We start from the raw sequence: 14,872 nt of genomic DNA, 5'->3' as shown, positions 1-14,872 counted from the left end.
CCTTGCCTTAGATCACGGTCTAGTGAGCTTGTGCAGTGCTGCAGTGTAAAGCATTTGGGACTGACAAAGCAACAGCTTGGACTTCTGAAAAAGCAGGAAGTAGATTTCAGGCACATGCTGTACATAATGCAGCCAAAATGCAGTCAATGGTCATAGCCGTGCCAAATGCAGCTAAGTAGCTACCAATGTCGATAATTGAGTGCAGGTAAGCATAAGCTAAAGAGAGTGGCGCAGATTTACTAAACCTGCACCTGTCTTGACCTGCACCAGATCTGTCACAGGGGCTCAGGCTGGATGACACATGTGGTGCAGGGATATATACTTTTCTCTAACTCTATACCAATTATTAGTTGGCTAACTTTGAGACAGATTTTTTTTATCCCAGAATTGTGGTGCAATTAGGGCTCCCAATGGTGCATCTTAGGCCCCACCCCTATCCCGTGACGCTCCACTACTTTCCACTAAGCCCTTCCCTCTTGTCGAAAAAAGTGTAGAAACTCTAGATGCCCCAAATTGCACCAGTTTGTACTACTTTTTAAACAGATATGTATATTAGTAAATCTGGACCAGTGACTTGTTAAAGGGGTTATCCAACTCCTATAATGACCCCCCTAATGCCCCGGCCCCTCCAATAGGTTTTACTTACCCTGATCCCCAACACCCACGTCGCTGCTGATCCTCGCACGTCCATCTTTGCATCTCCTGCTGCTATGCTTGGGAGGCCCATGCAGGCATCAGGAGCAATGCGGGTGGCAGGGAGCGGGGTAAGTATAACCTATCTGAGGGGCCCTGGCATTAGGGGGGTTATTATAGGAGTTGGATAACCCCTTCAAGTCTGCAGTGATGTTTGCGCCAAAATAACCCAGTGGAGCAGTGGCCTACATTTCCTAATGTGATTGCGTCCAAACCTTCTTATAAAATGCACTAGAATTCGGTGCCATTTGGCACATCCAGTGAGATCCACTGCATCAAGCTTGCCAGGGGGCTTTGGTTTAGCGGGAAAGCGGCATGATCCAAGATGCAACAACTTGCACGAAAATATGGCACAAATATGCCAACCAATATAGGTGGTGTAAAGTTAAAGACATGCACCAAATTTATCATCCACCTTGAGCCTCTGTGATAATTTTGCTGCATTATTAGATGGCCGGTCTAAGTTGTGCTCAGACAGGATTAGTAGATCTGTCCCAATGTTTCTTTATTTATCCCAAGAAATTATCTTTTATTTTCCAAAAACAGCCAATGAAATTCCTTCCACATTCACATAATTATAGTCATATCTATGTGTGAAAATATGTAAACTATGTAGCACTGTTCAAAAATATTCATCTATACCTTCCCCTGCATACTAATGTGATCTGCTGATAGCTGAGTAGTTGTTTGTGTTACACATCTGCTATACTCTTTGTACTTGTGCTCTCAGTGCTTTAGTTTCCCACATTCCCACAGATTTTCCCATATTATTTAGATTTTTCAGCCATGAAATTGTTTGGATAAAATGTAAATATTGGTTCTATGCATCCTGTGTATAATGCTGTGTAATGCAGTGCAAACCACTGTCTGCCTTTCACATTTGTTGTAATGTTACATGATATACTTTTCACACTTGGTCACATGTTTTCGTAGCTCTCCTGTTCCTGAAGACCCGATAACTAGAATTTAGTAAACGTGTGCCCATAAGTCGGTCATATTGTGTTTTTCTGTGAATTTCCCACACTTTTAGGCCTACCGTAATGTGATTGATTAACCTAATTACTAATTTGTGGTGCATTTACAATTGTACTGATCTTTTATTTGCATGTGTTTTTTGAAAGCAGTAGTAGGACATTGGTGGCCACATTGTCCTACATAAAAATGTTCTTGTTTCCCAAAGCAGTTATTGTTCTGCTTCAACTGCATTGGAAATATGAAACGTGGACTATGGACTACGTGGTTACTATGAACTGGCCAATTTTTTTTTTTAAAGGGGGTTGGATAAGATTAGAAAAACATGTCTGCCTTCTTCCAGAAAACACGCTCCTCTTGTTCATAGCTTGGCTCTAGTTCTGTAGCTCAACCCTGTCCTGAGCTGCAGTACCAGACATAGTCCATGAACAAGGGTGACCCTATTTCTGGTAGTAAGAAGCCATGTTACAACCCCTTTAGCAGTTTTCCTACATGATGCCAAATGTGTCCGAAATAAAACACAGAGGGGGAGATTTATCAAAACTGGTGTAAAGAAAAACTGTGTTAGTTGTCCATAGCAACCAATTAGATTTCAACTTTCATTTTCCGAAGGATCTGTGAAGAACAAAAGGTGGAATCTGATTGATTGCTATGGCAGCTAAGATGTTTTCCTTTACACCAGTTTTGATAAATCTCCGCCATAACATTGCCAAAAATAGAAGTGTTAATAGTTTATTTTTATCAATTAGCAAAATGCAAAGTGAATGAACAAAGGAGAAATGTAAATCAAATCAGTGTTTGGAGTGACCATCCTTTACCTTCAAAACGGCATCTTCTCGGTAGACTTGCACATAGTTTTTGAAGAAATTCAGCAGGGAGGTTGTTCCAAACATACTAGAGAACTAACCACGGATCCTATCTCAATGTAGGCTTGCTCAGATCCTTCTTTCTTTTTGTATAATTCCAGACAGATTGGATGATAATAAGATCAGGGCTATGTGGGGACCATGTCATAATTTCCAGAATTCCTTGTTCTTTATGCTGAAGATAGTTCTTGAGGACATTGGCTGTATGTTTGGGGTCGCTGTCCTGATGCAGAATAAATTTGGAGCAGTTACCTCCCTGATGGATAAATATCTGCCTGTATTTCTCAGCATTTTAGGAACCATTAAATAGGTTATTAGACCCTTGAAATGCCCCCCTATATGCCCGGGCCCCTCACACACAATGTACTTGCCTTGCTCCCAGGACCCACGTCGCTTCTGAAGCCCGTACGGCTGCCGCTACTTCTCCCCATCGCGCAGATGAGAACATCCGGTGTTAGGATGGGGGTACAGCCAATAGCGACGGGAATGAGCATCCCTAGTGTCACCCACTATGCTAGGGAGGCTTATCTCCGTCACTGTCTGCTATTGGCTGTCCCCCTGTGACACCGGATGTTTTCATCCGCGCGGTGGGAAAATGCAGCGACGGCCATGCGGGATTCAGAAGCCACGTGGGTGCTGGTAGTTTACGCCAGGTATCTGTCAAGATGGTATCTAGAGAGCAACTGATGGTTTCATAGATCACCATTTTAATAACCTGGGACAGATCGCAGACTACATCTTAAGATGAATATGGACAGAAATGGAGCTGTACCAGTAAAAAGCCACCAGTGTGATATGTCTGGTAAATCGCCAATCGGGTCATATCTCAATGTCTACAAAAGAATTTCAGACTTTTAGTCTTAATACGTAAATGGTTAGAAGTTTTGTTGCAAAAAGAAAAGTTATGTCTCTATTTCGAAGGCGACTTAAAGATAATTCATGTTTCTACATAATCGTAATGGAGATATGACCTTGGCCAACAATTCCTATTATACCATGATAACAAACATTGAACTCACTGATGCAGATAAACCATGTATCATACGGTGTAGCAGCCGTACATATCAACGGCCACTGTTACAAGGTCAGCACTCTATATGCATTGTTTTAACCACTGGTTTGCATCTTTTCAAGTTTTCATGTGTTTGCCTATAGCAGATCTCCTTCACTTAAAGGGGTTTCAGTTTGCACCACCATCTTTTAAAGTAATCATTAGTAGCTGTAAATTTGTACCTTTTTATCTTCCATTCTGGGCTGTGGTCACATTACCATGTCCATGCAGCTCTTTCCTGTGATATTATGTCCATAGGCATGTCAAAGCAGCAACAGGGGCAGTGATAAGGGTGTGTCTATGTAACTAGCTGGGTCGGAGGAACTTGGGGTGGTGCTGGAGCTGTGGTAGAAAAAGGAAAAGTGCATCATGGTGTCAGGAATGGGCGACTACCGTCGCACACAAAGGGATAGTGCAGCCCTAAACTTCCTGGACCCACTATCCCTACCTATTTGCATGGTCAACCCTAGGCAGTGACCCCAGAACTGGATGACAGTCCCTATACTGCAATAGGTTAAAGGCAACACACAAACAGAGAACAATAAACAGTAGAACTGGCTTAGTTGCCCATAGCAACCAATCAGATTCCACCTTTCATTTTCCAAAGGAGCAGTGACAAATGAAAAGTGGAATCTGATTGGTTGCTATGGGCAGCTAAGCCAGTTCTACTTTACACCAGTTTGATAAATCTCCTCCAGAAAGTAGTCGTACGGTAAAGGGTCAAATGCCAGTTGAACAATGAAGTACAAAAAACACCAGAGGCAAACGAGAAAACCAAACACGCCAAAAGATCAGAACCAGGAGATCAATACAGTACCAAAGCGCCAGAAGCCAAGAGACATCATCCCAAAACCAATCCAGAAATCCAAAGCCAAAGATGTCTTCAATACAACAAGAGAAAAGCAGGGGGAGCAGAGGACAAGAAATTCATCGGCATCTGCACATGCAGCCATTGGCCTTTTTATGCTGAGGAGAGAACAGCTCACACCGGCATCCTGACGCTCTGGAGCCCTGGTGTGCCACCTCATTCGCTTGGGACTCTGAAGTCAGAACGAGCCGCCCAGCAGCCCTGGTTCCCCAGGCAACTGGATGCTGCTGCCACAAATAGGCAGCCGTGGCTGGGGGAACTGTGACCCATGGGAGTGGTTGAATATAGTAACAGGAAGTGCTACATATAGTAACAGGAAGTGCTACAGGATGGAAACAAACATGGTACCTGTCCACACAATGAAAACATTGTCGATAAATCTCAGAAATACCTTAAATATATGATACAAAGGGATTATTTCTAGTGAAAATCTACTGATCTTCAAATACTGCCAAAAATAAATTAGCAAAAAGACAGGAGACCGGAGTCCCCAACGCTGTCCCCGTTCTTTGCTTGTACCACTTTTTACCGAACATAAATGCATTATGGGTCAGAATAATCTGTAATGCCTCAGTCACAAATTCCACATATCCATGTGTTTTACCTTGTCTTTCAAGAATACTGCGGATACATTGGACCCCCAAATCCTGTGGTACCCTAGTATATAACCTCTCTACATCCATCTTGCCATTCTAATTCCCTAATTGCTTCTAAAAAAATCACTAGTATCTTTAAGATCAGAAGGAATCCCTTTTCATAAAGGACGAAGTAGCCAATCTCAACACTGTGACAGGGGTTCAGTAACTGCTCCAATCCCTGTCACTATAGGCCGTCCAGGCGGATTTACTAATGATTTATGCACTTTAGGTATGAAATACCATACTGGTTTAATAGGGAATTGTGGGTACAGTTCTTCCACTATATCCCCATTTCTGTATATATTTCCATAAAAGGGATCTGATTCTGGTACTTGTACGTGGGATTAGTTGCTCACGTAATAATCCCTATGCATAATCCCTATATTCCCACCCTTGTCGGCCGGTTTTACAATAAGGTGCCTCTGTTTACGAAGCCACTTTAATGCTCTATCTTCACCCTCACTCAAATTACTTTCACTACGGGGATAAATCAAAGCTTTAACCTCTTTCAGCACCTGTTTCTGAAAAATATCAAAAAATATCTAACACTGTACATCAATCTGCTCTGCATCAGGGCACACCCCTGTAGTTCCAAAAGTGTATCCACTGTATATTTATCCTGCTGGTCAACATCTTCACTTGGGCTACTTTCACACCAGCGTTTTTCTGGATCCGGCAGGGTCTAGCAAAAAAAAAAGCTTCCGTTACTGATAATACAACCATCTGCATCCGTTGTATTATCTTTAACATTGCCAAGACAGATCCGTCATGAACTCCATTGAAAGTCAAAGGGGGACGGATCAGTTTTGTATCGTGTCAGAGAAAACGGATCCGTCCCCATTGACTTGCATTGGGGGTCATGCCGAATCCGTCTTGCTCCGCATCCCAGGATGGAAGGCAAACTACAACATGTTGCGGTTTGCTCTCCGATATGGGAACGCAACTAAACGGAACGGAATGCATTTTGGAGCATTTCTCTCTGTTCAGTTCAGTTTTGTCCCTATTGACATTGAATGGGGACAAAACTGAAGCGTTTTTTTCCAGTATTGAGCCCCTATGACGGAACTCAATACCAGAAAACTTGAGCGCTAGTGTAAAAGGACCCTTAGGGCTCATGCACACAAACTTATTTTCTTTCTGTGTTCATTCCGTGTTTTTTTTTTTTTTTTGCAGACCATATGCGGAACTATTCATTTCAATGGGAACGCAAAAAAACTGAAGTTACTCCGTGTGCATTCTGTTTCCGTATGCTTGTTCCGCAAAGAATAGAACATGTCCTATTATTGTCCTCATTTCGGACAAGGATAGTACTGTTCTATTAGGGGCCAGCTGTTCCGCAAAATATGGAATGCACATGGTCGTCATCCGTATGTTTTGCGGACCGCAAAATACATACGGTCGTGTGCAAGAGGCCTTAAAGAAAATCCTAACCTTCCAACAGCACTGGGTTTCTCCCCTTCTTTCTTATCAGATGTTCTAACATTGGAACCATGGAAATGCCTGAACAGATTGAGTTTTCTGACTGATTTAAGTAGATTTACCTCAAACCCCACTTCACCAAACTCTCCTACTAAGCTGTAATTTAATCCTTTAGATAAGGCCTCATGCACACGGCCGTTGCCTGGCGGTGGCCGTATTGCGGCCTGCAAACAGCGAGTCTGCAATATGCGGGCACCGACCGTGTGCTCCCCGCATCACGGATGCGGACCCATTCACTTGAATGGGTCCGCAATCCGGAGCTGCGGTGCGGAACGGAAGCACGGAACCCCACAGAATCACTATGGAGTGCTTCCATGATGTTACTGTCTGTGCCTCCCCACCGCAAAAATATAACCCGTTCTATTTTTTTTTGCGGTGCAGACGGATCACTGACCCATTTAAGTTGAATGGATCTTGATCCGTCCCGGCCGCCGCACCTGTAACTGCAGCTCAGGCTGATTTAGCAAGATGGGAATACCCCTTTAACCAGCTCAGGACCGCCGTACGCAAGATTGCGTCCTGACGGCGTCCCTGTTATTCCTCCTGGACGCGTCGGGGGGACTGCCAATTGCACTCCCTAGTGCACGGAACGACCGCCCAACGGTCGTGTGCATGAGGCCTAACGCTGATACTTAATGGAACTTGTCAGATTGATAACATTATACCCTGCTGATAAATTCTGTACATCTCCAACATCTAATGTCACGGTCTCCACGACACTTTTTTCCTCTTATGCATCTTTTATGCAGCATAGACACCCTGAGTTGTCAGCAGAACATACATGTTCACGGTCGGTAATCTGCTGCTGACATCAAAGAAGTTTTATGCCTGCGATCAGTGAGGAGTTTCATCGTTTGTCGGCTGATCCCTGGGCAGATTTACAAAGGGCAGTGATTGGGAACGAGTGTTCGAAAGTGTCATCGTTTACAATAATAATACTGAGTGGCCAAACAATGGCGCTAACAATTGTTCTGTCACATATAACCAATTTACTTGCTCTATCGTCAACTGGTGCATGGAAAATATCTGGTCACTCGGGGTCCGACTCCCTGCACCGCCACCAGTCAGATAATTCAAGAGCCTGTGGTGCACTGGTAAACACTGCAGCCTCCTCACAGTATTCCAAGCACAGTGCCCTACATTATATAGTGGCCGAACTTAGTATTGCATCCCAGGACCAGTCACTTGAATGTGATTGAGCTACACCTAGGTTTTTGAGAGCTAAACGTGATGTCACTGACCTAGGAAGAGGTTGAGGTGCTCACCGGAGTGCTGTAGGTTCTTAAAACAGCTGATAGGTGGTGGTACTGGGAGTTGGACTACCACTGATCAGATATTGATGATCTATCCTGAGGATAGGTCACCAATATTTTACTCCTGTAAAATACGTTTAGGCCTCATGCACACGACCGTTGTTTTGGTCCGCATCCGAGCTGCCGTTTTGGCGGCTCGGATGCTGACCCATTCACTTCAATGGGACCGCAAAAGATGCGGACAGCCTCCGTGTGCTGTCCGCATCCGTTGCTCCGTTCCGTAGCCCTGCAAAAAAAATATAACATGTCCTATTTTTGTCCGTTTTGCGGACAAGAATAGGCATTTCTACAATGGGCCCCCCGTTCCGTTCCGCAAATTGCAGAAGGCACACGGGCGGCTTCCGTTTTTTGCGGATCCGCGGTTTGCGGACCACAAAAAACGGAACGGTCGTGTGCATGAGGCCTTAGCAGCAGAATGTCCTCGGTGTAAATGGACTTTTACATTCTTAAACTGGTCATACATATCATATAATGGTCTGCCAAACCTGCTGATTTCAGCTTTTGATCTCATGTGTATGGTGGCCTCCTCTAGGGAAAAAAGGATCAAGCATGTCGGATTTCAACAAGGTCAATCTTTTTGATTCTGTAGTAGATCATAGGCATCTGGCAGCGGCTTGTTCCCCATTCCCCCATTGAAATAAACAAGCACATGGAGCCATATGAAATTGCTTTTGGCTGGACAGCTATTGCATGTGTATGCCCAACTTTACCATCCAGACCAGGCATCCTCAAACTGCGGCCCTCCAGCTGTTGCAAAACTACAACTCCCAGCATGCCCGAACAGCCTACAGGTATCAGCCTACAGCAGGGCATTGTGGGAGTTGTAGTTTTACAACAGCTGGAGGGCCGCAGTTTGAGGATGCCTGATCCAGACTATTGCAATGGTGACTTTCAAAGTTTCTTATCTGCTTCTTTGATGTCATAAGTCATTAGGTTAGAAAATAATCCTACTGTTAGATATTACAGAATCCAGCAGGGGGAGTATTTTTCTTTACGGGGCAGATCTTGACACCAGATATCATGATCTGAAGCATGTGGGCTGGAATAACCCTGAGATGTCCCGTTTGTAGGATCCCAGGTTAAGGTTTTTAGAGGTAGGGGAACAGCCTCACTGAGTAGAAAACCTTCAATAAATAATAAAATGGTTAGCAGAGTGTAAGGCTACATGCACACGACCGTGGTGTGTTTTGCGGTCCGCAAATCGTCCATCCGCAAAACATGGATGGCGTCCGCGTGCGGAACGGCACGGACAGCCTTTAATATAACTGCCTATTCTTGTCTGCAAAGCGCGGACAAGAATAGGACATGTTATATTTTTTTTGCAGGGCCATGGAACGGAGCAACGGATGCGGACAGCACACTGAGTGCTGTCCGCATCTTTTGCGGCCCCACTGAAGTGAATGGGTTCGCATCCAAGCCTCAAAAGCTGCGGCTCGGATGCGGACCAAAACAACGGCCGTGTGCATGAGGCCTTAGTTTCCAATAAAATAATTTTGTGTGCATGCTGACTGGTGGAATGGTGAATTAAGTATGCTTAGCTTTTTACATGTTTCAGTTTGGGCTTTTATTACGTAAAATAAATCACGGCAGCTATTTTTATTTTTATCCTTAATCACAATCTAAAATCCTAAAGATGTAGAATTTTGTGCCTGTTATATAACTCATACAATGCAATATAATTGTAACTCTGTAGAAATATATTTCTCATTAAAAGCTCTGTTTTCCAAGATCCAGTAAACTATATATTTTATAGTGGGCTTATTAAAGTTGGATTCTCCTTAATCGCGGTTATAACATTTCTTGTATTTTGTCTCCTAACCATGCATTTTCTTGGATCCTGGGAAAGACATGGAAGTGCTATGTTGCATTTAAGATCAACTTGATAAGCCTGCAATCTGTTATATTTGAGGAATTCCTGGGAGCGCTTATCCCTCCAGGATAGATCCAACTTTACTGATATATGAAAAAAATATATAACATCCTCATAGGAGGTATTCAGATACTTGACCAGCATCAACATGTTACAGGAGTACAAACCAACCCCCACTCCTCAGAAAAGCAGTATCTGAATTCTTCATTATAATACATGAAAGAAATAAAAACTAACTTAACTGTTGTAATAGAAAATTATAAAGGAAGTGCCAGTATCACTACATACAACATTAGTCACTGTACTGTCTTACAATTTAATTTCATTTAATAGAGAATGATGTAAATAGCACATTTCTGAATCACTTCATTTATAAATATGCCTGCATCCACCTAAAAAAAAGCTGTAAAGTCATGACGGTCACTAGGGGTCTCACTTCAACCTAAGTTGCAGTCCACTGCCTGTTGTCAAGCAAGATCCGTCCCTGGTAACAGCAACACGGAAGATGGCTCACAGGAAATATGGGGGGGGGGGGGGGGGTGGTGTCAGAGCTAGATGAGATCCTCCTGAACCTGAAAAAAAGAACTGCTTCTGCACAGCTTTGGAAGATATTAGTAGCCTTCTGTGTGTCTGTAAGTGTGATTGTCCCCCTCATTATCTGTTCTGTGAGCTCCAGAGCTGAAAACATAGTGGAAAGTAAGGTCACAGCAGTACAGTGGTGGCAGGTTTCACAGGAGGGATACGCCCCCTGCTTCTGAGTGAAATGCATCTAGCTTTGCACGTGAAACAGGGAATAGTATAGCGGAGAAAGACCTTAGAAAAGAGAAGAAGAGCAACACTTCATCAGAAGGACCTCATAACACAAAGGTAAGTTCATATGTTAGAGCTTCTCACCTGAAAGGGTTGCGCTGGGAGTGCAACACCTGACGCAGGCCTATCGAATGCTGTGAATGTTGGTGCTGCCAAGCTTCTCCCTCGAAGTACAATGTGCGAGGCTGAGGATTCAGAGAAGAAGAGGGTGTAACGGTAGCGCTGCCAGGTGAATTGAGATGAACTGTAGTTTTAGAATGCTTCTATTAAAGCTGTGCCATCAGTACGTCTTACGCCCTCTTCTTCTCTGAACATCAGGACCACTACTGTACATGTACAGTGGAAGCCCAGGGTCTGAAAATGGCACATACTCCTGAGTACAGTATGCTCCATTCCATAGCCGGCCGGTTTCTGCTGTTTTTAACAGCAGACACCCAGGGCTAATGTCCGCAATCTGCTATAATGCTGATCTCAGACACTTAAACCATCAGATGCTGTGGTCAGTTGTGACCACAGAACCTGAGGTGGCCAAGGGCCTGAATGCCTTCCCTACGCGGAAATCAGGGAAGGCACTCATTGTTTCTATTTAGGCTGAATCTCACTGAAGATTTCCCACCTAATAGAGCTGTAGTTACCATTGAGGAAACAAATAAAAACGGTCGATTTGCCATTTTTTTCATCGCTTCACCTCCTCAAAAAATTGAATATAAAGTGATGAAAAAGTCAGACACACTCCAGAATGGTATCGCTAAAAACTAGAGATCGCTCCACAAAAAAATTAGTGCTCACTCTGCTCTGTAGATGCAATAATAAAAAATGTCAAGAAAGAAATATATAAATGTGATATATCGTAATTATTCTGACCCAGAAAATAAAGGTAATTGATCAGTTTTACCACACAGGGAATGTCGTAAAAATAAAACCCATAAACTGTGGCAGAATTCCAGCCCATTTGGAATTTTTTTCCCAGCTTCCCAATACATCATATGCAATATTAAATGGTGGCATTAGAAAGTACAACTTATCCTTCAAAAAAACAAACCCTCAGCTAGGTGAACTTAAAAATAAAAACATTATGGCTGCCGGAAGGCTGGATGTAAAAAAATAGAAACAAAAAAGGAAAGCAGACCAGTCCTGAAAGCGTTAATGTTGTTTAACTCTTTTAAAAGTAATCTGTCACCAGGAAGTTCACTGTTAAACCAAGCACAATGCCTTGTAGGGCTAGCTCATCGAAATGTAATAATACCTTTCACTTAGTGGTTCATTGCTGCATTGTGGAGAAAAATGACTCCATATACAAATGAGCAGTAGAGTGCACTGATGGCGGGCCCAAGCCACACCATGGACCTCAAACAGGGAAGATAACTATGCAAGAACCTTTCCCTGTCAATCAAGAAGGAGACTGAGGGGCTGGCATAGGAAGCAGGAGGAACAAAGTTGCACAGAATGTCTTGGGTCTGCCCTCAGTGCACTTAACCCCTTTAAAGATCATGCCCGCTCCTGAGCAGGGTGGGCGCCATAGCCACGGGGTGCCTGCTTTTTCTTATAGCTTACACCCGCGGCTAAATTCCGCAACCAGCAGTAATGCCGATCACGGACATTTAACCCCTCAGATGCCGTGGTCAATCCTGACAACGGCATATGAGCGCGCGAAACACCCGAGGCACGCACTTCCGGTGATGCTCCGGCTCCCCCGCGCGGCGATCTGAGGAGCCGGAGCTTGTGTGCAGCAGCCCCTGACTCTGTGAATGACAAGAGGCTGCTGCATAGTATTTCCTATGGAGCTCTTGCCTGTAATGGTGGTGATGATGATCACTGAGCTGGTTGATAACAGGACGCCATTGGGGATGAATGAAAATGATTGTTTTCTTCTGTGTTTCAGACTTAAGATAAATGATGAAATGGGGCTTCTGCTCAGGGCCAACATCATGGTATTGCATGTTTCCCATAGTCCCTGTGCTTTTATGTTCTACCGCTCGCCTTCATCTTTCAAGAGTGTAGCTTGATGTTTAATAACTATCAGATACTTGTTTGTGGTCACATTGTGTTGGTGGGTGACTTTATCCCATAATCCTTCCATCTTCTACTGACAGTATATATTATATGTCTATGCTTTTAAAAATAGTTGTTTGCCATTGTTGGCTGTCTAGTAAATCCTCCAAACCACATGGTATGGTCATGAAACTGCACAGCAATTTCCATTTCCCACAGTCAGACCAATGTTAGCCCCAACTGATCTGACATTTGGCTCCCCTCTTCCTGAACTCAGCCACTCCGTGCTTTATGGTTTTAACAGATGTTTTTACTTTTAATAACACTGGGGACTTTTTTTTATATATATATTTTTTATTTTATTTGGGATGATCTCTTCTCCTCCTATATGTATATTATCAGTTTTATACCTCTTCAGACATCTGATAAATATCCTGCTTTGTGTCCCTGAATATGAGACGTGAGTTTATTTCGTTTCATGTTGCATGGTTTGTGTGGTATTAAATGAATGACTTCTAGGATAAATTCTGAACATTTACAGCCCCATTGGTAAAGGTAATCTGATGGGACTGGGGATTCGCTAAGGAAGCGGGATGCATAAAAATGAATCAAATAATACATTCGTAATAAAGGCACATATAAAAAGTGCTACATTTAAAAGCTTTCTTTAAATTTTAGTCTTGTGTTTTTATATATATTTTTATTAAGCCCAGATATAGTGCAACCCAACTATGAACTATAAAAAAAACTTCATATGAAATGAAAACATTTCATTATTACATTATTGTATCAGTGGCTTCATTCTATTTAGTCTATATAGCGGTTGCAGTGGAAGTAATAAATGGTACCTGGTCATTGTATAATCTATATGGAGAAGAGGGTAAGATAGGAATGGGGTTTTATATTTTTTTCAAAAATGTATTTATTTCAGGAGACTGTGTATTTATTCAGATTTTCTGGCTTATTACTTTTAAAACCTGTTGATTCACTTTGCTTTTGATTGGTTGTTCCTCTGGCCTCATAAGGAAAACCAGTACCTTCTCACTCCAAATCTTCCTTTATCATACGGGAAGTATCTCTTTCTGGAAATGTAAAAATAAAAAAAATATCAAAGTGTTTCCAATATGTAAGATGTGTACCACACATGGATCCAGAGATCTGCCCATTCATTGCTGCGATTGCTCTCCTAGATTTATCTAAAACTGGCAGATTAGGGGGTCTGCACGTTCTCAGACGGTGTTTCCTTTTTACTGCCCACGGTGGCAGTTAAAGGATGCACCTGAGTATGTATGTCATCCTACGTGAGCTGGACAGAGAATATAACTAAAGTGCAAACAGCAGGTGGCGCTATACAAATAGATTTCAGTGAATAACTCACTGGCTATACTGGATTTTAATTACATACAATAACAATGTATAGCGTGTTCTATTCTTCTTTATTTTTTATTTTCCAACTCCTATTATGATCCAGTAGAAACTGGATTGTTCTCAGAAATGGTTTGTATAGGATCCAGTAGTACAAATCTTTATAATATTTCACTCTTACTTTTCCACTGTCAAATGTATCCGGCTGTACCTGCTGGAAGGAATTGTCATGTTGAGTATTGTATTTTATAGAGCACTTGCTCACCCGGGGAGACATTATGTATTGGCTGCACATTCACTCACACAGACTGCGTTTCTGAGATATTCTGCTACATGTTTCCGGAGTTCTGACCCATAAATCTTTTAGATTGTATTAGCAGATACATTAACGCCTTAGTGACCAGCCTGTTTTGGGCCTTACTGACCAAGCGTTATTCTTCCTTTTTTCATTGTCGCGTTCCAAGAGCTATAACTTTTATCTTTCCGTCTATATATCTTTATGAGGGCTTGTTTTTTGCGGGACAAGTTGTAGTTTTTAATGGCGCCATTTTGGGGACATAGCTTTCTGATTAACTTTTATTAAGTCTTTCTGGGAGATGGGAAAAACAGCAATACTGCCACTGCGTTTTTACGCTATAAATTTTACGGCGTTCATTTTTTGGTATAAATAACATAATATCTTTATTCTCTCGGTCAGTACGATTACAGTGATACCAAATACAAATAGTTTTTTTTTTTAAAGTTTTAATCCTTTTTTGCAACAAACCCTTTTTTTTAAAGAAAAAATGTTTTTGCATTGCCGCTTCCCAAGACCCATAACTTCTTTATTTTTCTTTCTATGGAGTTGTGTGAGGGCTTGATTTTTGCAGGATGACTTGTATTTTTTATTGGTATGATTTTGGAGTAAATGGCGCTTTTTGATTGTTTGTCATTACGTTTTTTCGGTGGCAACTAA

The 14,872-nt window shown here is 42.5% G+C and overlaps 1 protein-coding gene across 1 annotated transcript in view; it reads left to right on the top strand.

Annotated features, from left to right (window-relative positions):
- LIX1 (limb and CNS expressed 1) overlaps window positions 1-14,872 on the top strand; it is a 194,390-nt gene that overhangs the window by 68,260 nt on the left and 111,258 nt on the right. The gene's annotated exons all lie outside the window — the stretch shown is intronic.

This window comes from Bufo bufo, chromosome 2 (genome assembly GCF_905171765.1).
Source record: "Bufo bufo chromosome 2, aBufBuf1.1, whole genome shotgun sequence".
In the NCBI taxonomy this organism is placed as follows: domain Eukaryota; kingdom Metazoa; phylum Chordata; class Amphibia; order Anura; family Bufonidae; genus Bufo; species Bufo bufo.
Note: the sequence above shows the minus strand (reverse complement) of the source record. Positions and strands in the feature narration are given on the sequence as shown.